The 26,623-nt window shown below is 35.1% G+C and overlaps 1 long non-coding RNA gene across 1 annotated transcript; it reads left to right on the top strand.

Annotated features, from left to right (window-relative positions):
- Positions 1-1,932: 1,932 nt before the first annotated feature.
- LOC119083117 lies at positions 1,933-26,166 on the top strand. Its single transcript, XR_005088802.1, has 3 exons — positions 1,933-2,105; positions 20,006-20,012; positions 26,091-26,166. It is a non-coding gene; the product is annotated as an uncharacterized LOC119083117 (long non-coding RNA).
- Positions 26,167-26,623: the final 457 nt, after the last annotated feature.

Genomic DNA, 26,623 nt, shown 5'->3' with positions numbered 1-26,623 from the left:
ATTATCGTTGAGACTATTAAAAAAACCACCGAAAGCTTTACATCATCATATAAACCGTTCAGGCTAACAGCGAAATTCCATTCATCATTTCCCCGCACGTATAAAGCAAAAGTATAAAATCGGACATAAAACATTTTAATGTCTGCAAGGAAAAACCACAGGCAACCCTTTTTTGTTGGTTCTCTTTTCAGTTCGGTTTTACACATATTCGTACTCCGATTCCGTTCCTCGCTTCTTTTTTTTCTTTCTCAATAAATAAATGTTTCTACTACGATACCATTTTAATTAATTTTTAATTCTTTTTCGCATTTTAAAACGAGATACTCTCTTCGGTGCATGTACGTACGTACACGTATAAAAATGTACTTGATGTATGAAATCTGGCAGTTTTCCTGCTGCCACTTTACAGTCTCATTTAATGTTTCGGTTCAGCGATGAATGTTACCGAGCACATCCATGTATACATACATTTTAACCAACAACACACAGCACACCATATTAAAACTCCTACTATATCAGAAGCTTCGCATATTTCGTTTGACTTCATTTATATATTTATTGGCTGATCTTGCACGCAACATTAATCAAGATCAAAGTGTAATTGATTTTTAATTTCGAAAGATGCGAATTTTATGCTTGCAGGAAGAAACCTAAACGATGTATGGGTTGGAGGTAAAAATTTGTGTGCATCACGCAATAGTTTATTTAACTATGAGTCTTCCATATACAATATGTATGAATGCATGCGTTCGTTGGTTATTTTGCTGGTATAATATGCAAATTGGTTACAATCAATTGGAAAGATTTTCTATGCAGCTTGTTAATCAATTTACTTGATTATTCCTTTTTTATTGAATGGATGAATTAACATTTGAATGTTTTAGACGGATAGGAAACCATATGCACTGTTTTTATGATTCGCTCGAAAACGGCTCTCGCAATGTTACGGAAATGAATTGAAAACGTTTAAGATTGGAACCAACATGAATCTGTTTAATTCGCTTCATGGTGCAATGTACAGTGCCGCACTATCTACCAAAAGGCTCTGCGGGGAAATCGGGAAAAGGCCCGTAAAATTCGAAAGAGGCCTTTTCTCTTCTTCCACTTAATAAAACCGAAGCATCGTTACACTTAGGTTCACCCAACTTCACTTGGGTTCACTTAGCTTTATGAAATATAATTCCTTAGGAAATGCTATTCCCAAGGAATATCGATTCCCATGGAATCATGCCCGCACGTTAGTAAGCGGGCGTGACGCAGTCCACTACCAAAAATGTTTTACAAATTTTTTTTTTGAGGACGGCGGAGCATATTTACCGCAACATTTTGACTTCTCCCCCTTGGCCCCAATGGTCCCAAAATTAAGATATCTAGGAATCCATGCGAGTTCAACGAGCTATCACACGTTACTGCAGCTTCAAAATTGGCTGAGATATTGAACTTCGAAATATTGATATTTGTATGAAAATAAGCAAAATCTCGAATTTTCAGATAACTCAAATTGGCTACGTTAGTTAGTTAGTTCCTATGAAAAAGGACGATTTCGTAAATCCTAAACGTTTTTTACGATTTTCCTGAAATTTTGGTTATAGGTCAATCTCGGGCCCTAGATTATGAATGAATTTAATTATGAATTATGATCGGTAAATGTTGGAAAAAGTCGGAAAAAGTGTTTTGATGGATTTGGGTTATTTTCGTCGTGAGTGATGTGTTCCAAGGTTGGTTCCAAAATTTTGGGATGAGAGATGATTCCTCTGGCACTTCCTAACTTCCAACGGATTTTTCAATGGATCTGGGTTGTTTTCGATATAAGTGAGGTGTTCCGAGGTTGGTTCCTAAATTTTGGACTGAAAGATGATTCCTCTGGCACTTCCTAACTTCCATCGGATTTTTCAATGGATTTGGGTTATTTTCGATATAAGTGAGGTGTTCCGACGTTGGTTTCTAAATTTTGGGATGAGAGATGATTCCTCTGTCACTTCCCAACTTCCATCGGATTTTTCGATGGATTTGAGCTGTTGTCGACATGAGATGCTTACAAAACTAGTGACCCTTACCCATAAACTTCCAAAAAAACTGATATCCGCCAAAAAAAACCCTAAAGGGTGAAAGTGTGACGCAAGTCCCTGTTTCTACTTACAAAAGAATTGACCCAAAAAATTTAAGAAAGAAAATTTTCTTAAAAATTGCGTCACATGTGGCAGATGATTCAGGACATATTTTTCCCTGTTTTAACTATTTTCCTAACATTAGTTTCCTCAACATCTGCCACTTGTGACGCAATTTTTTCTAAAATTTTCTTTCTTAAATTTTTTGGGTCAATTTTTTGTTGATAAAACATTCGCCTCAGAAAGCGTCAGCCTCAGCGATATCAGTTATTTTGTAAGTAGAAACAGGGCCTTGGTCACATTTTCACCCTTTAGGGTTTTTGGCGAATTACGATTTCCAAGGAATTACGATTCCTTTGGATCTACGATTGCTACGAAACTACGATTCACTCGGAATTACGATTGTTTATGGATAGCAGTGTCAATGTTGTTGGTAGTGTCGGTATTTTAGGAGTGTCATTTGAGTTTAATGCGTCAGTCTGATTGAGATTATCAGTGCCAGTTCTCAGATAAAAATGCAGAGGGCGCTTCAGGAATCACCCGAATTCCCAGTATGGCCAGTCTGGGACTGACAACATATGTGTAGTTGCTTGATGGATTGGAAATTGGATATTGTTTCATAATGTCTCGATGGAATACCCGGACAATATATTTGCAGTTCTGTCACAGCAAATTATTTAAATTCATCGAAAATCCCCCGACTGGTCTTGTCAAAGTTGTTAATTGGAATAGGCACTGACCGTTATTCCGTGCTTTCCACCTACTTTATTAATCAAAACGGCATGCGAAAAGGAATGGTCTAATTTCGATATAATTGAATTTCCCTCAAACACAAACAATCACGCCGCGCCATTTGATTTCACAAAAATGAAATTATTTCCTATCGAATCGATTCATCGGAAATCAAACACTCACACGAAAAATATTAAATCTCAATGGAATTTCGAACAAAACAAACACGAAATCCCATAAAATACGGCGAGACCGACGTATACCAAAAATTCGTTCTTTCTTTGAACCAAAATTTTTTTCTATATTGCGCCTTCGACTTGATATGTGAATCAATACCTATCATCAAAACCAAACACATATTCATCTAGTCAAGCTAAGACGTCCATGGAGTTTATATAAAAATATTATTACGGTGAGATGGTGATCAGAGATTTATTGTACATTTCACGCCAAAATATTATGAGAATCACTCACACCCAACGTCTGCCCTTCTTTACTTTTCTATTGAAATATTACAGATCCATTGTTCTGTCATCCCTTGTGGATAGATCTAACCACACATATTCAAGGTATATAGGTAGAAAACGAATAAGAGAATCAATTCCTTTTGTTATAATATAGAGTCGGATCCAAGAAAAAAAAAATCTTTTTTGCATGGTTTATACGAGTATGTCTTTCTGTGGTATGTCAAATATATATATATCCTAGTCGAATGCATACATAGGTGTATATGTTCGACGTTCGTTTGGCTATAGAGAGGCTGTCGTATTTTTTCTGGAAATAGTATGAGTAGATTTTGGATGAAACATTCTAGGCCAAAAAATTTGTTAGTTTTTCTCTCATTTTTCGGGTCGACCATAAACAACAATATAACAAACTACAAAAATGTTGCGGCATGGATTTGCTTTCGGGGTCAGTACTTTAACCTTCTATATATAATACCTACGAAGAAAGCCGTCATTCGAACGTTAGCACAACTGAAACGACTGAAAGTTCTATACGAGGGTATAAACACACAGCGCTCTAGGAACAGAAGCTCACCGTATTCACTCGTTGTAGTTATTTTGTGGTTCACATATTCTGTTGTTGATAATGACACCAATATAATTGACGGAGCACGTGTAGTATTGCGTGAAATAGAACATTCAGAGTTGGCATTCGGTTTCAAGACACGACATGTTTTTTCTTCTTTGTTTGATGTTAGTCTTTGTATTTTTACGCCGTTTAATGAGTCTATTACTGGATAAATAAATTGGACAATTTTGATTATCTTGTTTAAGTCATTTCCTTTACTAGGGAGGGGAAATGGACTTTCCGTCCCTAGGGAAAAGTCTTTACCTCCTTCGTAAAGGAAAACGTCATACTACACTCGGGAAATAATTTGATGTATCCTATCACGATGAGTGAAAGTACTCGGGCTAAAGGCGGATACGAAACAGCAAAGTCCTTCCCTTGTATAGTGATAGACTATTCTTACTCGGTGTTGTATGTACAGACATTATAATTTACATGCCTGGGGTTGAAAATGGCTTATTGCATTACTAGGGACAAAACTTGGCATAAAAATGAAAAGTCACGAATCGTATCCACAAACTTTACACGAAAACTGGACTTTTCATCTTATTTATTCACTTGCTTCACTCAATTATTTTTGCCCTTTTCAACACTTTAAAACTAAAGGTTTCGCGCTATTGCGATGTCAGAAATAAAAAAAAGTCCTGGCCTATACTATGTTCCAGGGCAATATTATCGTACACTCTTGGCGAATATGACGGCTGGGACGTCGTTTCGAGTGAATTATGTCGAATGACAGCCAGTTCTTTGAGAGACATATTGCCTATATCAGTCGAAATGACCCAGTCGTCATATTGGCATCTCTCTGATTTTACAATTTTTAACACCCTGGGCCATAATATCACGCCGAAGACAATAAAATATCATCCAGAAGATAATATCGCCCAGGAGATGGTAATTTTGCCCAGAATATCGCCCACAAGACGAATGTTTTATCGATAATAGATTAATATCGACTCATAATCGGTAAGTATGGAATGATAGTCGATAAATATCGACTGTTAATTTAATGAATATTGACTGATAATTCGATCATCCGTCGACATTTATCGATTATCGATAAAACATTCGATTGATGTTGTATCGATTATTTGGACATTTTATCATCTATTGATGATAATTTGCACAAAATAAAGTCCACAAAACTGTGTGTGATTGTGATATACTGTCCAGAGTGCTAATTTCTGAGTAATAATATCGCCCTATGGTTGATATAATCTGTTTCTGGGTGATAATATCGTGTTATGGTCGATAATGATTGGTGTTTCGATCTATAATATCCTCCCTTAGCGATAATATTGCCAAGAACTGCATATTTTCGTTTTCTGGGCGATATTACCGTCGGGACTATAATCACACGGTAGAAATGTCACGTCTTCTGACCATTCGCTGAAAACTGTGATATGAAACCAATTGAGAAAGACACCTGTCCACACAAATGTTTGTTCCTCGTACGCTTCTAAGTATTATATAAAATTTCTAACGAGCATTTTTTGGTTCATATGCACGTGAGAAAAACATGTGGAATCTGTCAATGTGAAACTTCTTTTTATCCGGAAAGTTTTTAGGTCTGTCAAAGTAAATTCAAACAAGAGTACTCTGAGATTTGAATTTCGATTAAAATATATTTCTATTGACAAACTGCTCAAAACTTAGTGTATGGCCCAACAAACTCATATCTTCAGTTATCAATCTAAAAGCAAAAGTTTGCCTCTTCAATACACAGAGAATAGAACCTCTCATATCCACTCTGTAAGATTTTTATCAATGCGGTCAAAATGTTTCTAAAGAAAATAAAATAATTCAGCGAAACAAAATCGGCAGTATGTACACCGAAGGAGTGGAGAACTTTTTCGTATGTAAACAAAACAAAGAGGAACAAAAACCCGCACCATAAAGACATCTTCAGATTTTAGAACATTTTTATGGACTCTTTATTACTTTGACAATGCAATTCTTTCAATTTTTCTACATTTTATCAGAGCTTATCGAACATCTCATGTGTATACAGCATGTTCGGACAGATGTACATACTAATTCAATATGGTGTTGTTTGTATTGAAACCAATAAAAACACACAATAGATTATACCATAAATCTACCCACAAACTCACCCATAAATATACATACATATACGTTGGAAAGGACCTTACTTGTGATTAATATCTATTTTTACCCATATCTTGCAAAATCAACAATTTATGTGCGCAAAAGTGGTAACTGTTTTCTGACAAAACATTTCTTTCTTTCGTTTTAAAAAAAATGTTTTTATATCTTGATTGAGCAGCAAAGTTGATAGAACCATTTGTTTGCTTTCAGATGGCACAAAATATTAACCAATTCGTTAAAGTTTTGAATTAGAATTCCTGTTGGGGTCAATCGTGTAAACATTTGCAAAAATACTAGGGCCATTCGTGTCGGGCCTATTTGCCCTTATATTCATCATCATGAACACCGGATAATAGGAAACCTACGATGGCCTCTAGAGGCGCCACATTTTTCTTCGATATTTCATAGACAGTTTCAGGAAATATACCAGATCAGGAAAAGCGTGAAAGTGACGCAAGTCCTTGTGTGTACTTACCACCCCCTAGACACTTTGACAAAAAATATATGTGAATAGCGTGTCACACTCTTGGTACTTACACAATAACTGATATAGCTGATGGTGCCGCATTCTGCGTGTGAACGCAAACGTTTTATAAACAAAAAATTTACTCAAAAATTTTTAGCGTCGTACTGCCCCCAGTAGTGTTTGGCGTAAACATCAGTCGACTATAAAATTTCCAAATAATCGGTACAATATAACGTTTTATCGATAATCGATATATATATATCGACCGATAGTAGACATATACTTATTGAAAGTCATTTTTTACCGATTGTCAGTCGATTTTTATCGATTCCGGATAAAACGTTCGATTGCTTGACTTTTTGAAAATATCGATAATCGATTCTAAAACATCAATCGAAAGAATTGATGAACTTGCCTTGTTTAGCATTACAAAGAAGGTTTAAGCGGTTTTTACAAAATGCCTTAGTATTTTTAAAGCTCAGCTGGAAATCCCCTCAGCTGGTCCGTTTGATTATTTTATGGACGAAAAAAGTTTTCAAATATTTCAATCATTTTGTGCTGCCGCCAGATCGACTGCTGAAAATTTCATCGTTTACGCCTTCGTCTTAGACGACTTTTTATATCACATGGCCACCCTTCATTGCAGAAGTCAGCCTCTTTTCCGTTGGACGAAGTTTTTCCCCTTCATGGCTAACCTCTCGTCCGAAAGATCAGCTACGTCACTGCTGGGAGCTTGGATTTTTGGAGTTTTGAGCAACCCGCATGATTGAGTTCTCAATCATCTCGTTACTCAGGGTTTGCGAATACATAAATTGAAAAGTTCCCTAAGAATTATCTCAAGTGGTTCCTAGAGCACGTCTTCGTTATACCGTTTACACGAACTGTAACGGTTATTTAATTACAAGAAATGGTTAGAGGCGCAAAGATTTCGTTATGTGAAAACGTTCGGTGAAGTGAAGGGCTTTTTTTTAACGAGACTTCCTAACTTATAAATCTTGGTAGCAGTAATTGTAGGACTTGTTCCCAAATATGTCACAGCATGACATCTAAGTCTTAATTATAAAATGTCGAGAGAAAACATGGTAAAAATAGCAAAAATAATGCGATTAAATTGGCATTGTAATGTCGGTTTTTTGAAACAAAATTATATTTCATAACAAGACGTGTAAAACAACAGAAATCTCATTTGAACGAAGAAATAAAAAAAAAAATCTCAAATGTCAAAAGCTAATTATTTTACAAATTACCCATCGCCCCATTAGTGTTGAAGCGAAAGAGAGACGTAAGAAATTCGAGGACATGTGAATTGCTCTAAATTACATCAATCTGAATTACCAGATATTATGCAATCTAACATGATATATGAACAAAATGATGTTATAATTTGTTAAATTAACCTTTCGACTTGTAGTAAGACGCAAAAAAAGTGTTGTACGTAAAAAAGGTAGAGGTTTTTTTCTTGTTTTGTTTTATGTGCCATAGAGCCGCCGCACAATAAAAAAGTTTCGTTAGGAATCAACAACAACAACAAAAAAAAAACTCTATAAATAACACGGTCAAGTTCAGCACTCCGTGCCAGTCCATTCCATTATCCGGCATGGGCATGGTGTGCACTTTATGCTGAACTGTACGGTAAAATTACAAACAGAAAAATGTTTTATGATGTTCGGGCTCCACCAACCAAACATTTCATTCAATTCAAGGTAATGAACGCGGCGGTCAATGTACGGATGTGTCTATACGATGATCGAGTGGTACACGGGAAAGAAGACGAAGAAGATGAACAAAAAAAAAATTATCTTTTCACATTTCTATATGGGATATGCGCGGCTCATTGTGTTTATTATGACACCAAGTCGGTTGACTATAACTATGGGTACGCTTTCAATAATAATGAAACCAGAGAAATTTATAAGCGCTGAACTTTGGTTTAATATGTTGTGAGGAGTTTTAATGCTGTTTATTATAATTTGGTTCAATGAGATATTAGTTTGGATAATTTGATGGGCTTTAATTTCTGTTTTTATTATTTATGTTTTGTGTATGTATGTATACACGTTTCGGAATAACAATATCTATGAAGACTTTATTGTATAGTTCTATATACCATCTAATTTGTTGTGACACGTTGTCTCCATAAATTTATGATGTGTTTATGTTATGGCATAAATTATAAGTGTTATTAAAGCACTGTGTGGTGGTAATAATATGGATTTAAAATTAATGGTGTTTATGTTATTCGAAAATGTTCGTTCTGGAAATTTGTGTTATATAGCTGCGTTGTAGTTTGTTGCTCACCGAGACAAGAAACTAAAATTTTGTTACTTAGTTACAGTCACAGTGATGCTGTATTTTAATACTTAATTTTCATGCACTCTGGCTGTACACATTTGTATATGTGCTCTGAATCCACACGTTTGGTATGTAAACATACAGTGAAAACCGCTTCATTGATTTGATCCAGTTTAAATATCTTCTATTTTGAAATTGCATTGATTTGATGGAGAAAACACATTTATATGGACAAAGTTTGAACATTTGAAACCACATCCAGTTTTCCAGTCTTCCATATTTGTGCTTATCAGTCACAAGTACGGTTATTTTAATGCGGTGCACACACGTCATTAAATTAAACAAATTTTATTTGCAAGAAGCAATGAATTCCATCCTTGTTGACTTGTTATTTCGTTATATGTGGAACCAATAAACTTCCAACTCTTTTTTCTTATTTCATCGACTGACAGTCAGGGTCTTTCTCAGACAAATCACTCGAAAATATTTGTCGCAAAACGTTCACTACGAATATATAGGGAAGTGCTGTTTGGAATCTAAAGCTCAAACGTAATAGATTTTTGTCATGATTCTATTACATTTCTAGTACATTTCGCCACAGAATTACTAGTGGCAGCGCTCCATTTTTTATGAACCAATTTCACTGCTGTGACATTTGATGGATGTTTATTAGAGTGCAGGTACTTCACCAGAAAATAGAGCACAATGAATGAAGTTGCAGAACCTGAGCAATGCTATTAGAAAACTTTGGTCTGCCGAAGCCGAACCTAAATTTTGATTCTAGGAGAAAGTTTTATTGTTATTTCGCTTGCGGGAAGAAAGTGGACATTTCCACCATATTCCCACAAGAATGTTTTCCTCGAGGGGGACCGCACTGAAAGAGTTGCAAAGAGTTGCATATAGTTGCAATCTGAAAAAAAGAGTTGCAAAAAGAGTTGCACGCAAAAATAAAGAGTTGCACGAGGAAAAATAGTTGCAAAAAGAGTTGCAAATTCAGTGAGGTCCCCCTCGGTTTTCCTCGTCGTTTGACATCACGATAATTCCTGCAATTTTCATCGCATTTTTTTTTATTCGATGAGGAATGGAATTACTTGGGTTAAAAATTAAAAAAATCCAACTATTTTGAAGTTTACGACCATAGAGCGACGGCAGGGCCGTAATTCACACGAGTGTCATTTTAGTTCAAGAGTTGGGTGTTTTTTAGAAGAAAATAAGTTTTGAATAAAATAAAGCCAATTCGCAATCAATGATAAAGCAAGACCACTTTATGATATATTTGTAACAGTTACGAAGATCTACTGAGAAAATCAGGGACCTGACCCTCTTAGGAGCCGCGCCTATGTCACTTTCAATAATGCCACGGTACGTTTGAGATCATTTGTCGGTGGAAAGGTAATATTTTAACTTGTTCAAGTTAAAATTCAACTCAATACTCACCAACAATGCTCCCTCTCTTCTCCGAAACTCTTGAAATAGTTCATAATATTTCACATTACTATCCGATTCAAAGATGATTCCCAGCCCACGCGACATCATGATAAAATACCATCGATACAACGAAATGAAAAATGAGTAACGCTACCAATTATCTCCTTGTATAGATCGATACATGTGTCCATTTGTTAAACAATTCAATAGAATTTTTTTTTGTAAATCGGACCTTTACTTTCCGTCATTTATTCACTGAACAAAATTTCATTCATTTATTGTCAACTGATTAAATTGGGATGCATGGTCATGATGGTCATTCGTATTTATCACATTTTCTCTGACTTTCAATCTGATTAAAGGAAAAATGAATGGGAGCGTAACAAGAATGGTATTGTAGGTATATGCATCTCTGAAATCACTGAACGGCTGCGAGGGACTATTTTACATGAAAATATTCTGTTGCGGGACATTTCTACACTGTCAATGTCGCTAGGAACGATATCGATGTTCAAAAAACGATATTATCGTCTACAAGACATTCTTTGAACGATAATATCGTTCTTGACGACATGTAGCTCTAATTTGCAACCAATTTTGGAAACTATCAATTTGCACTAATGCTGACTAGGGTTGCACATTGCTGAAAGTTCTTTACATTAATTAGTATGTAAACGATTTCGGAAGTCGCCATTGAGTTCTGCACTAAATTTTCGTGTACCCTAGTCTCTCAACGAATTACGGTGACACTCTTTTGCGATATGAATGACTATAGCGATGCTTTTTATAAACCTACGTAAACTACGGGCTCATTACAGCTTCTGAAATTTCCTCAGATCATGCGGTTCTTTTGTTGGACACCTCCATCCAATCACTCAACAAACCAATTGCTAATTAAAATTGGAATTGTGTGAGAGTTTGAAAAATAGCGGTTCGTCCGATACCAGCCTGTGATGCAAAACGTACTTACGCTTACAAGAGCATCAAAGTGTGATAATTGCCAGAACGCCGAGAACGGATCGTGTCATATAGGTAATTCATTGAGCTCATCTTCCAACAAAAATGTATTTTTCCATCAAAGAATAGAACTCAAATTCATGCAAATTACTTTGCACATTTTTCTTTCTCACTAAATTAAAATTCCCCATCAATTACACGTTACAACAAGCAACACGAAAGAAGAAAAAACCCAATCTTGTTCTGTTAAATGTTAAATGTTGTAAAAAGCAATTTTTCATAAAACCTAACGAACAATATCTATTCGTTCAATCACACTTAATGTGAAAATGAATTATTGATCTGTCATAAAAATGAAGCTTGTAGATCCAAGATTAGATCCCGCTCATACTCTATCCATACGATCCATACATAACGAAAATTCTCTTCTTCTTCTTTTATAACGTTCAAAGTTTACACTCAGCTCAGTCACTCCGAAAACATTTAGTTGTAAAATTTGATCTCGCATCGAGATTCTGTGAACGACCCACACAGAATATCGTTTCGAAGTGATTATTATTTTGATATTTTGCATACATTATACATACGCTTGTTACACACAGTCTACAAAACACAAACAAATCTGCCAATTAACTAATAACATTCCGAGGATATTGAACTTCAACGAATTTATAAAGAAGTTCAGGCTTATGCTTACTTCAGACTTTACATTATATATGAATGGGTTTATGCTACGAACTCTGGTTTATTGTTGTGGATCTACCTAAAATGTTTATATAAAATTTTCTTGTTATTAAATTGTAAATTATTACATCACATTATTGTTATTACAATTCTGTAATATCCATACGGTATTTATGTACTTACACAGCGTATACAAATACCTACACTTTGTTGGCTGAATGGTTCTAAATCAATCGTTTCCATTTATTTTCTTTCAAAATTTTCAATTGAATGTGTACTCGTTTCACTAATTAATAACACAATGCTAAATAAATTGCTCGATTTGTTTAACTGATTATTCGATAGCGAGTTCAATAGCCATACTAACTTTAATAGACATTCAATTGAATATTGATTTGTTGTAATAATATGAGGAGTGTCTTGTGCACATCAAAATGAATTTAGCGCTTAAACCGAAAACCGTTACATAACTCATATAATGTGGTGTAGACTTATCATTGTGTTGTAGTGCTTCCATTACGAGATTTAACGAAACAAAAGCAAAATTATTTAATTGATAAAATGAAACGAAAAAGGTTACACCAGCGCTTCAGCCGTTGTATCAGGTCATAATTCATTGAGAAAAGAATCGTAACTGACTCAACGCACAACTACGTTGGGGAAATTTTCGCCACAACAACACCAAAGTATCTCTCCAGTTACTTTCCAATAAAGCAGTTTTGCACAACAAGAATGTGATGTAAACACTATCGATGTAGCGTAAATCTTGTGTTGTAGCGTAGATTCAGTGTGGCGGTAAAGGTTTCTGAAAGGAAAGTTTTAAAATATCGCGTCGCAATACAGCGTTGGAAACTTCGAAACCTTGTGTAAAGGCACAGTAACGGTGCTTATGTACAACGAAATATGTGCCACAGCAACACCAAATGCCCAGTTTTTCAGTTATGGCAGCACTAAATTTCATTCATAAAATTTTTCTATTTTGCCAATATATCTTTCCAGTCAATTTCCAATGCAGCACAACCAACAAGAATTCGATATAACCGATGTAAACTCTATCGATGGTACGAAGTTACATCCGTAACACGTCGAACTGAACTCCCAGAGTAAGGGGAAACCTATTGTGGTTGTCTAGAGATGCCAAATCAGTGAAAAAAAAATGTCCGTCTGTCCGTCTGTACGATAACTTGAGTAAAACGCATCCGATTTTGAAAATTCTTTTTTTTCCCGTTTGGTAATGTCAAAAGACAGGCTAAGTTCGAAGATGAGTGATTTTGGATCGACCCTTCCCGAGCTGTGGCCCAATAAGTGCTTTACGGTTTTTCGAAGATATCTCCGGTCAAATAAAAGGTATTTACAATACCGGTCGACAAAAAAAAGTTTATGGAAATCGGATGTCCGACTCGTGAGTTAGACCCCTTGGTGTGAAACAGGCACAGGGCGGCAAGCAGTTTTTGCTTGTAGGTCGGCCACATTTGAACATATTTCGTCTGTTTTAGCTTTATTAGATAGGTATTGACCGTACCAATCAGGGAAAAAAAAGTTTTTGAAAATTTGTTCTCCGGAGCGTGAGCTAGGTCTCTTGGAGTGAGCTCTTATCTGGCTACTCGGCCGTACAGTGAACGTGGAGTATTTTGTCAATATCTCGAGTAAATTTTGACCGAATTTCATGAATTTTTTTTTGTTTGAAAGGTATTAACGAATGTAAAGCGTCGGTAAAATCTCCGGTCTCCTAACAAAATGGCTGCCGGTGGCCATATTGGATTTTAATGAAAGTGATATATATTGGGAAAAATGGTACTTAGAGTGTGTGGGGTGTTTCAGGCATTCCATATATGGACATCTATATATACCTATATACAGCTATATTGAGCTATATACAGGCATATAGAGCTATATAATAGCATATTCATCTGTGAAATGTTTATTTATAGGAAAATATAGTTAAATATAGCGGTATATAGCTGTTTTAATAGGAATTTATGAAAGTTGACTTCGTACGAGGCTGTCTATATTGCCTCCGGTAATTTATTTGTATATGCTAACAAGGCAAAGAAAGATAATGTAAGTGATTTTAAAGGGAGAATAGTTTTTCAGTAGAGAATGAAGTAAAAGAAATGAAGAGTTTCACCGTAAAGGCTTTTGATACGAATAGGTGTTTCGTACGGGTCGGCGTTAGCTATGTTTTAGACTGAAAACTAGTTTCAAGAAAAAATCGCAGCTTCAGGCATCAGACTGATCCTTTTCTATTGCCTCAAAGTGTTAAAAATTTGATCTGAGGTAAGTAGTCATACAAAACTGTTGCAATTGGCGGATATCTGCATTTTCAAACCAATATTCTACGGTGATCTCCGCTATCAAAATTTTTTCTCCGCCAAAAACGGATTTGTTCCATAGATCTATCACGCTCTATCGTCTCCAGCAACTTTTATTCGATCACCATAGAAACTCAGGCGTCCGCTGATAGACGATTTTACAGATTTTGAAAATTTACCATCAGTGAACCGCCTAGTTATGTGGGAGGACAACCAAAACTTTCGGGGATGGAAAGAGCCGGAAAAACTGTGGAACTGTATTAGCGGAGAAAAAATTTTGATAGCGTAGACAGGCCGAGGCTCCAAAGTTAGAATTCAAAAAAATATGCCCTTGTCGACTTTTCACCGTGAAGCTATCATTGCATCGTATGCTACATTTCTCATCATTTGTCCAAAAATGTGCTATTATGGACTCACGGAAAAACGTCGATTTTAAGAATTGTCTGGCCCAAAATAAGTCTAACGTTTGTTAACTTCAATCCAACCATTCATTCATTAAGATTATTGCACAGTCGTTCAAATACTACACATTTCAAGAAATTCATTATACAAATCCAATGAACTGGTAAACGCTAATTAATCATGTCGTTTGGTTTACTAATCGAACGTACAATACTGTTATGCAAGGTACTGAACTTTAAGTTCAATTAGTAGTGTTGTATAACGGCTAATTTTCCATTGTAAGAGTTTGAATTATTTCTCGTTTTTAAAGAATGCATAAAACGTAAATGTGGGAAAATTACAATAAGTACTTCAGGTATACGCTGAACGGAGACGCTAAATGTTGTAAGCGATTTGCTTAAAGTGATATTCGAAACTCGTTAACAAACCGATTATCGTACAAAATCTCCAATGGAATAAACATTATCACGTCCCATAATCTCGATTTTAGCGATTTGAATTTGATGCCAAGTTAAAGTGCTTTGGTTTTTTCGTTAAATAATCCAGGTGTACGTAAGGCGATAAATCAAAATAAAAGCAACTTTGACTCGCAGCAATAATAATTAGAAAATTAATGCAAGAAAAACACCTCGACTTTTACGTGATTGTTTCTTTTTCTTATAATGTACGAGACGCTGTGACTGTACAATTTTACAAGAAATTGCATTTGAATTTTGTGTTACACAGTTACACACATATCGAAATGGTACAAAAGCCATAAATGCCATTTCGAACTTGCAATAAATTGAATTCATTGCAAACGGAATTGTTCACAGCATATTATACATTATTGTCGAAATAGGCTAAGAGGTAAAATAATGGCAAATCGCCAATAATCAAACCGCTATCCTATTAAGCATATGTCTATGTGTAGTGGAAAGCATAATCAAATATTCGATTTATCTATGCCTATTAATGAACGTGTCGTTAGGAATAGTACCGATGGAAACTAAAGAGAGAAAATATAATACGAAAAACAATGCGATCGTACCCAAACACCCAATAGCACCAGGCATGCTTTATATTGTAATAGCATTAGCTTCGGATGTAATTACATTTTCGATAATAAAGTGTTGGATGGTTCTACCTACCATATACATAATCCGATCAAACAACACAACAATAAAGCTAATTAATATGATGGAACGATTCTCATGAGAGTTTCACGAATTTCCAATTTCAGTTACAGGTCACTTCACCGACTCCACTGCTGCGCGAGAAACTGGGCAAATGATCTAAAACCTCATCGGCTCAAAAATCATCATCATTCGTTACTTGCATAAATTTAGTAGTGGGCCTAGATCTAGTTTCAGATTAGAGCTAATCTATTTCTTAATGAAGGGAAACATCTTATATCAAACATGCGACAGAAGATGTAGTAATTATGGCGACACAGGCCCTAAGATTGGGGAATTCATTTGGGAATTTTGGGAATTTTTGGGAATTTTGGGAATTTTTGGGAATTTTGGGAATTTTTGGGAATTTTGGGAATTTTTGGTAATTTTTGGGAACTTTGGGAATTTTTGGGAATTTTTGGGAACTTTGGGAATTTTGGGAATTAATTCCCCAATCTTAGGACCTGGTTTGGATCAAAAGTCAGTCTATTCCATAGAAAATACTATTTAAATGGTCGTAAAATCGTAGATTTTTCTTTAATTATAGTTCACTAGTAAAAAAACGATTTTTTTGTTTTGACATTTAAAACGTCACTTTGACAGATTGCCGTTATTGTAAACGGTTGTTAACTTCTCCGTCGCTATTCGAGCAGATCCTCGTCTTCACTGATAGTAGGGCAAACAATTATAAATTGTATAGACGAAGAAGAATATCCACTTCTTAAGTCCTCAATGTCTTCCGGTGTTTGGTAGTGCAACTACATATTTTCACCTTTTACCGTCTTGCCCTCTTATATCTAATTGTATGACTAATCAGTTGTATGGCTGGGTGCTGATATTATTAAATTATACATCAATAAACATGGAATTTATGACATGATACCGTGATACGATACCGAGAAAGAATTACGAAGCCAAACAAATAAATTTAATTTAAATGAAACGCTGGACACCTACAAAACATAATATAGATTTCGTTCAGCATGAAAAGAATCTTTTTGAACGAATACAATTTAGAGATAACAACGTGCGAAAACTTTTTTTTTCGACTTATAACCTTTTTCATGTCGAATTTACAGAAAAGGATTGTCAATTCAGTTTTTGACTTAATAATAATCTTCTTAAAAAAAAGACCTCACAGTGTCTTCATAGACTTATACAAATACATATATGCGCTCTAGCATTGATGGTAGAAATGACTTTGCTAGTATTATAAGGGAAAGGTATAATATTGACAGGTGACAGGCTAAGCGCATTTAAAGGGATTTAATGTGAATATATTCCATATAGTGTACAAATACAACTATAACACCGGCTAGCATTGATGGTAGCAAGTCCATTTTCATCCTTTACCTCAACGGGGAAATACTTTATGTATCAATGATATTTATTCTATGAACTGGGATAATCCGACAGAATGACCCATTGAAATGATAGCTGTTTGTATTTGATTAAAAAAATGTTTTCTTTCTTTATGTATTATAGGTCTTAAACTGAGACGGCACTTTCAAAATCGATTGGATTAATGGTGTGGTCCTTTGTCTGCTTGGGATTGGGTTTGAATATTTTAACTTAGTTAATGTTGTCAAAGTCATGCCAAGAATTTGTGTTTCAATGAAAAATAATCCAAAAATAGTTATTTACATAACAAGGGAGGGAGAAAAAGTTGAAAAGTAGAGTTTTCGTGTGAATTTTGTTGATCCGAGGCGGAGCCGAGGTCAATAAACACACTAAAACGAGACTTTTCAACTTTTATCCCGAGCTATGTATGTAATGGTTTTTACATGCTTTTGAAACCTAAGCCAATTTTCTTGTTTTCCTTAGGTGTGTAACAAGCCACTTTCGACCCTAGGGAAAACAAAAGCATGTAAAACAATTTTACCAAATTCTCTACTCATTTTGCGAAATTCTAGCAAAAATTGAAGTTTTACGCCTTATAATTAGCAACATCTGTTTATCCAGCAGCTGGTACACAACCACATGAATAGTTTGTTTACTCATAAGCAATAATAATAGGTACTGTAGGAACTTCACCACACAATAAGGAGTCAGCGCCATCTGCACACAATTCTTACATTTTTTTTTCATTTGAATTTTGGGCAAATAAATCCTCTTGAAAAATTTATTTTGAATCTTAGGTTAATATTACAGTGTTAGAATTATAAGAAGTCACCATCTCCAATCACATGGATGAATAATATCAATTGGATCGTTGAAAAAGTTGAAAAAGTCCTCAGAATTTTGACACTGTATTTCGATAAAAGAATTTCATTTAAGTCAATTGACAGATGACCCACACATTTTGTGTCAAATTTTCATTTCACCGGCTGGTTGTAAACTTACGCAATAAAGTTCAGCAACAATAAAGGACACTGTTGTGATGAAACAGATGCTTTGATCAATTTACATATGTCAAATAACTAACAATCTGCACGCACATTGATGAAAATACGTTTTGTGAAGACATTTCATCCGATGATAGAGATATGTTGGCCCAAAACTTAACTGTTAAAAAATAATAGAAATTATGCAGAGATGGCGCTGACTTCTGAAGGATTCTTTTCGGTAGGCTGTTTTTCAAAAGAATCCCTCTCTCTGCGGTTCTTAGTAAACAAAACAATGATGTGGTTGTAAACCACCTGGTGAATAAACAGCTGTAGCTGATTCTGCACAAGAGATTCATTTACTGATTGTAATAAAAAATTTATAAAATTAGGAAAGGATTTCTTGTTAAATCACGAACAATGGTCGCCGCGAATATGCCAGCAAATTGTGTGCTTCAATGTTACAGTGTCAAATCGACGAATATTTATGAAGGGTAAGAACTCTCTCTTATGAACGAAAAGACGAAATATATTTTAAATGGAAATAAATATAATGGCATGTCTCGGTGCCGTACAACCTAAAAAATTTCGTATGCCTACGTGCTTGAATATTATTCTCATTCAATTAAAGACGAAGTGTAATAAAAATACGATAATTGTCATTTACGAAAAATTTACCGTAACCATGTATACATGGAAAACACACCTATTAATCACTCCGATCATTTATCATATTATCCAAACAAAAAACACAAAATTAAATACTGAAACAACATATATTCATAATTTTTAATAATTGTACAAAACATGAAGTTAAGAAGAGAAATAATAATAAAAAAAATTCTGTTCCCCATTATATTGCTGGAAAATAAAGTGCTTTTGTATGTGATCATCGGACATCAGAGAGATGATGATCAATGGAACACTTTGATATACAAGTAAAAAAGTCTAAGAAGACGAAAAAAAACCACAACACAAGAACAGCCACATCCATTGTTGGGTCAATGTTCTGTTAACATAGCTATTATGTCTAATTTATAGATGGTTTATTAGATTTAATTTCATGAAATCAGATACACCGAGCTGAAACATACACTGAATAAATATGGAAAAATATTTATCTTAAAGCTGGAACAAACGTTTAAAATTCACTACACACGTCCCATCCAGAAAGGAAAACAAATTTCCAGTATCTTCAAATTGTTCTTGACTGTTTTTCTGTTCAATTTAATTGTGTATACACATCCACTCGAAAATGTAGGCAAAGGACTGACTGGAGTAGCAGAGTAGCTATAATTCTAATCGTTATATAAAGCTAGGTGGCCACAAAGCTCTCACATATATGATCTTATCTCGTTTCTAATTAATTGCCTGTTATCTTCGTAGGAATTCTAAACCAAAGCCGAGACTGTTATATACGTCTATCTACGTGCCTTTTGTTTATGGAATATATAGTCTCATCTACTCGTTTGATATTATGAGGTTTAATTTTCTTGTTCATGTTACCTTAATAAATCTTATTTTATGTATAATGTACAATATGGCTGTAAAAAGAAGAAAAAAAATCTTGGAACCATGTTACTCAGCTGTATCTCGAATATATTATAATGAAGTAGTACTAACTTTAACTATAGAGAATCCGCACATCGACTCATTATAGTATCGTATGCGTTGTATGTGTAAAGACTTTTGTTTAATATTTTTACCAGTTTCGTGGCTACATACTGTTCACATATAAAAATGTAATAAGGATTTAACCTCTGACATACCACCACTATTCCTTTTTTTTAAACATTTTTTTTTCTCTCCATTTTAACCGTTTTTCTAATTGTTCCTGATTTTCCAGACCACCGCAGACTTTGAACTACACCACATGCACAATAGGGCGTATCGAATTTTTAGAATTTTAAGGGCCGCGATAGCCTGTGTGCGGAAAACGTAGATCATTGAAAACTAATTCCAGGCATATGGTTGATGGATCCGAAGGTGCCCGGGAAGAAGTCCCCCCGGACGACTTTAACTTTCAAATGGTCATAACTCGGAAAGTTGAGAGTATTTCTGAAAACAATGTTCTAGCAGGATGTAGAGCGTTAGAAACTCTACAAAACTGCCAAAGAAACCGATGGTCCAAAAGGTGTGTCTGTCGAGGTTTTCTAACATCGAAAGTTCGACATTTTCGTTTTTGACTTTTATTTCCTGAGAGACAAATTATTAAGTTTAGCTTTTGGCATGAGGTTGTAGAGGAGGTCGAGTACTACCAGTACACTAGGCATTGTCCCGGTCGGCGATCCATCCGAAACCACTTTTTCAACATTTTTGAATGGACTTTTTAAGTGTACCCACGTCGCCCACGAAGCCAGTGCAGACACTGTAACCGGTGTTGCTGAGTCGAGGTAACCTTGGCCAGTAAGTGCATATAATATTCCATAACAGTAGCTGAACTCTTTTACAAAATATTTGGGATCTCGATGTAGCACATTATATTGACACGGTATACCACGAAGTTCAACCTTTTGTAAAAATATCGAAAAATGTGTATTTGCAACGAAATCGACTTCTTACTACTGTTCGTGGGTCAAATAACTAATTAAAACGATTATTTGTTGTTTTTCTCACAAATTTCACTTTCTCAGATTTTGTAGTACAAAGTGTGCTACACCGAATTCTTAAATATTTTGTAAAAGAGTTCAGCTACTGTTATGGAATATTATGTGCACTTACTGGCCATGGTGACCTCGACTCAGCAACACCGGTTACAGTGTCTGCAATGGCTTCGTGGGCGACGTGGGTACACTTAAAAAGTTCATTCATGAATGTTGAAAAAGTGGTTTCGGATGGATCGCCGACCGGGACAATGCCTAGTGTACTGGTAGTACTCGACCTCCTCTACAACCTCATGCCAAAAGCTAAACTTAATAATTTGTCTCTCAGGAAATAAAAGTCAAAAACCAAAATGTCGAACTTTCGATGTTAGAAAACCTCGACAGACACACCTTTTGGACCATCGGTTTCTTTGGCAGTTTTGTAGAGTTTTTAACGCTCTACATCCTGCTAGAACATTGTTTTCAGAAATACTCTCAACTTTCCGAGTTATGACCATTTGAAAGTTAAAGTCGTCCGGGGAGACTTCTTCCCGGGCACCTTCGGATCCATCAACCATATGCCTGGAATTAGTTTTCAATGATCTACGTTTTCCGCACACAGGCTATCGCGACCCTTAAAATTCTAAAAATTCGATACGCCCTAATGCACAATCTTTGGCATCACATTATTTCATTAGTTGTATGCAGCAGCATACAACATAGCCTTGAAGATATTTGCTTCTGCTATCGAAGCTCCTGTAACTGAAGTTATTCACCTCACCCCACCGGCACATGCACACTTAAATATGGCAAATATATTATTCGAACAGTTGGGAGTTGCGGTAATTAATATCAAGTAATTAGGAATCAATTACATTTATGAAAAATTGTATGCTTCACAACCTGACATTCGAGAAGTAAATGTCAATTGACCCCTCCGATTTTAATTGATTATTTTCATTCATTATTCAAATACGACCGGATGTATAATCATTAATTAGACCGCATTTTTCACTTAGACACACTTGAAAGTATTATTAACTACGGAATGCCTAAACAAATACAGGAAAAAAAACGAATTGTAATTTGTCATAAGCTCTAATTCAGATTGATTGTAATTTAACGAAATAAGTTTGATTCGGTCGCAATTGTAATAGCTGCGGGGACAGTTCGATACGTAGTGGCTAATGAGCAGATGAACATTTTCTTAAAATTTTCATTATCAATACACTTACTGTATCGCACCAATGTGAACATTGTTACCAAAATATGATTTAAGATCTTTCCGTTGGCCAGTCTTAGTAATGTGAGATCAATCAACGTACAACAGACTGAGAAACTCAATAATAATTTTGAATTATTAAATCTGTCGCACTAAAGTTAGTTGGTTCGCGTAGCTCGATTGCCAAGCAAAAAGTTCGACAACAGCAGTGCTAAGAGTGACGCAGAATGTGATGGACATATTGTCAAGAATGGATAAATGTGATTCAATAGCCCTCTAGTATTGGCATTCGCATTTTCGACTTGAACATGCGGTTTCCGAAACATAACCTCATTTCGCTGGAACCACAATTTCTCCGGATTGTCTTGTTCAATTTCATGTACACTGTCCATCGATACGACGCCACCATTTGTACGACCAAAACCATTTGAACAGCCAGCTGAAACCCAAATTTAACGCTTTTACATCAATTTTCTCCTGATGATGGTTATCGCCGTTGATTCATTCGGTGTGACCGAAAAACCTTCCAAAATCACGCCAGATTTTACCTTTTTCGTCTTCCGAATTCTTCTCACACGGCACGCCACCATCCATTTGGATTGGACAATCGAGCGATTCAATTTGACCTTGCTTTCACACAAAATTTCGCCATGATGATATATTGCCTTTGGTTCACTCGGTGTGATCGAAAAAAAACCTTGCAAAATCACGCCGGATTTTACCTTTTTCGTCGTCCGAGTCCTTCTCACACAGCATCATCCATCCATGATTTTTGTGTTAAGCCCTTCTGTCGTTTTCCTTTCAGCGTTTCCTCGCAGTCCAATACAGTTCGTACCATTTTCGCAGATCCACCAGCCTTCAAATTGTTCACATCCAATTTAATTCGATGATTTTCAATGAATTTGAATGTGCATGCGTTCCTCGCGAACCACAACCACAAATCTTCAGAATTTCGTGCTTTGAGTTTGTTGCTCGAGCCATCCCCTTTTGTTGCTTTGACGATTTATCGGACAATCCGATCCGATGAATTTGCTCACAACAATCCGCAGACATCGACAAATTTTACAGTCGTCCTCGTTCGCACCAAAATTTTATCCGATGAAATCGAAAAATTTTCTCCGCAATCGAACACTATCCATGCCGGTAAATGACTTCGAAAACAATTTGATGACGATCTGCGGCTTCTGTTCGTCACTCTTCGACTTTTATTTTTACGTTCCTGGGCCCATAACCTGTTGAGATTTGGTAATTCTGCACAGCGGAATTAAAAGACGTGTGCTCTTGACGACGGTCACAAACAAGAAGAACGTTTATTGACACATATGATTACGACTATGTACAACAATATGACGAGACCGATATGTCCATATGAAAAACATTGAAATATGAATTCCTAAATTCGACACTTGTATTATCTTCTTCTTACGTTGCCTTCATGGTCTTCTATTCTTTCTTCACTGTTTCGATCTAAGAGACAATTTAATCCTCCTTTCGACTGTTCAGTATGCAGTTCAAAAATACCATTTTTAATCAGACCATTGTGACAATGGTTGCTCTGCGAACACTATAACATTTTGCCCACTTCCCTACTTTCAGGTGAATTTAGTTTTGTTATGTTGCACACATGTTCCATTAATTTGCGTCAAGTTGCAGCTAGCTAACTGAGTGTAGCAATTAGTGATATCCCGCACACGATGATTGTAGAAAAATTAAAATATTTCTTGGAACTTGTTCGGTTGTGTTGACAATTACATAAGCACTTAAAGTTAGATAAATGATAAAGTAGCACTAACGCTTTCGATTCGATGTTTTATTATCCCTTATCTATGTACGAAGTGTCAATAGTACTTTATATAATCACGACTCGTTTACAATTTTCCGAAAGCCAAGATAACACTAATTGCATAACATTATCATCAATATTATACATGTTCCAGTTATGTTGTGCAGTTGTACCTACAACCAGATTCATTTCACCTGCTATACAACACCCCATTAAGGAAAATTCTTTGTAATTTTGTTTTTAAACACATTATTTTGTCGCAGAGAGTGCCGACAAAGTGAACCTATTCAGGTGTAATTAAATCAAAATGTCTCTATACTCAATGGGATGTGGTAAAGTAAGAGTGGTTGATGGTACACATATATTTATACGTGTATACAATCAACGCACTTGATCTATCCGTCGTCATACTTGTGTAATCGTATAATAAATTGAATCAACCATAAAAAGTTGGTTGATTTTTTTTCGTTTCGGTCTCTCTGCGAATCGTTCGGTGCCTCTAATAGACTGCGGTTATTAATTTTTTTTGTTGTCGTTTATTATTATCAGCGACGTATTAGACCTTTATTGATCTCAGTTATTGATGGATGCATGAAATGGTTCGCGTTGCATAATATCTCTGCCAATTATTTTCTGTTACAAAGTTGAATTTTTAGTGGAGTATGTCTATAAAAGAAACAAACAACTTTCGCATTATTTAATCACAATTCAAATTTGTATTTATTTATGGTTCGTAATTTTAATCTGAAATTCATCGTTTGGTGTTTATGAAATGGTTATGTTCGGAAAAAAGAGTTTTTGTTTCTGTTTTGGATTCAAGTACGAACCAATAAGTCATATTAATTAAACTATCACCAACAAATTGATCACGTATTGATATATCAGATTTGAGTTTTTAACATCTAGTCGAACTAATGAGCGTAACAAGACCATGAATTTGAAGTACGTACTTCTTGTCTTATTAAATTGTGATTTTGCTGTTCGAGTTTTTTTTCTCTCTCTCTTATTACTCACATTGCTGATATTACATTATTCACCCAGTTGGGTATTAGTTGTTTTATGGCTGACATTATAACCAGATGAATTATTTAATCAATTTTTGATCGTAACAGGTTGAAGTGATCACGAATTTTGTGAATGTTAAACTCTGCGTTTTTTCTCTCTTAATTATGGATTGTCATGAAAGAATTAATTACATTTTCGTAATGCATCAGCAATTAGTTGTGTGACTGAAATTTGCTAAATAGTCGAGCTGACTGATACTGAAGGAAAAAAGAACCGAGAAGAATTTAGACATGAATTTGGATCAGCTGTTTTTTAGATGGTTCACTCACATCATGGGCGCGCGTTAGCATAGCGCCCGTGACGCAAGTCCTATTACTAGAAAAAATTTCAAAACAAATTTTTTGTCGTAGACTGCAGAACCATATATACAGCAAACATTGAAGTTCTACAATTCAAATACAAATGACTCCAAATTACCATTAAAAAAAAATAGGCGTCCGTACGAGTTCAACGAGCTATCACACGTTCTTGCAGCTTAAAATTTGGCCACGCAAAAATTTTTCCAAGAAGCCCCATTTCCATACATTTTGGTCAATTTCAGTACTTTAAACGAAATGAAAAAATCCTACGTTACTTTGTTCGTCCGTCCGTCCGTCTGTCCGTCTGTCCGTCTGTCCGTCCGTCCGTGTTTCCTATCTTCTAAAGTTAGATTTTGTTGAAATTTTGGGAGTAGATTCTAGTCGTCATTCTAAGACATTACAGAAAAAAAAATTGGAGGGAACCGGCCTCGTTTCGGAGCTAGGGCTCCTCGAAGTTCCCATATAGGCCCCATATAAGAACACCTTTAAGTGTGTGTGTGTGTGTGTGTGTGGATGAGTATGGTAGAATAAATATGTTCGCTTTTGGTTAGCTCTGCTCAATTTTTTTTTCTTAAATTTAGTATTTTCAATTTTTTTTAAATTTTTTCAATTTTTTTAAAAAATTTTTTCAAATTTTTCAATCTTTTCCAAATTTTTCAAACTTTTTCAAATTTTTTCAATTTTTTTTTAATTTTTCAAAATTTTTCAATTTTTTTCAAAATTTGTCTAATTTTTCTAATTTTTCAAATTTTTCAAATTTTTTCAAATTTTTTTAAATTTTTCCAAATTTTTCAAATTTTTCAAAATTTTTCAAATTTTTCTAATTTTTCAATTTTTTTCAAATTTTTTTAAATTTTTCCAAATTTTTCAAATTTTTCCAAATTTTTCAATTTTTTTCAAAATTTTTCAAATTTTTCAAAGTTTTTCAAATTTTTCAATTTTTTTAAATTTTTTAAATTTTTTCAAATTTTTTAAATTTTTTCAAATTTTTTAAATTTTTTCAAATTTTTTAAATTTTTTCAAATTTTTCAATTTTTCAATCTACTAATTCTTCCAAAAGAACTGATATCAGTCAAAAACACTCAAAAGAGTAAAAGTGACGCAAGTCCCTGTGCATACTTCCAAAACAACTGATATCGCTGGAGGTGACGCATTCTGCGCTTGTACGCAAAAACTGTAACAGCAAAAATTTGACCAAAGAAATTCTAGAAACAAAATTTTACCAAAAAAATTTTGCATCACAAGTGGCAGATGTTGAGGAAAGTACTTCGAAGAAATTTTTTAAAATAGGCAAGAATACGTCCTAATACGTCCGAATCATCTGCCACTTCGTGACGCAAAATATTTTTGGTAATTTTTTTTTTCTAGAATTTCTTTGGTCAAATTTTTGCTGTTACAGTTTTTGCGTACCAGCGCAGAATGCGTCACCTCCAGCGATATCAGTTGTTTTGGAAGTATGCACAGGGACTTGCGTCACTTTTACTCTTTTGAGTGTTTTTGACTGATACGATTTGAACAATTACGACTTTTGTTTGAATGGCTGGACCAAATGAAAAACTGCTGTATCAAATTCATGTCTAAATTTCACTGACGTCCACTGTATTTAAAAATTCAATGAAGATGAAACGGC

Source organism: Bradysia coprophila, unplaced genomic scaffold, assembly GCF_014529535.1.
Source record: "Bradysia coprophila strain Holo2 unplaced genomic scaffold, BU_Bcop_v1 contig_561, whole genome shotgun sequence".
Classification (NCBI taxonomy): Eukaryota; Metazoa; Arthropoda; class Insecta; order Diptera; family Sciaridae; genus Bradysia; species Bradysia coprophila.
This window is presented reverse-complemented; position numbering and strand designations above follow the sequence as displayed.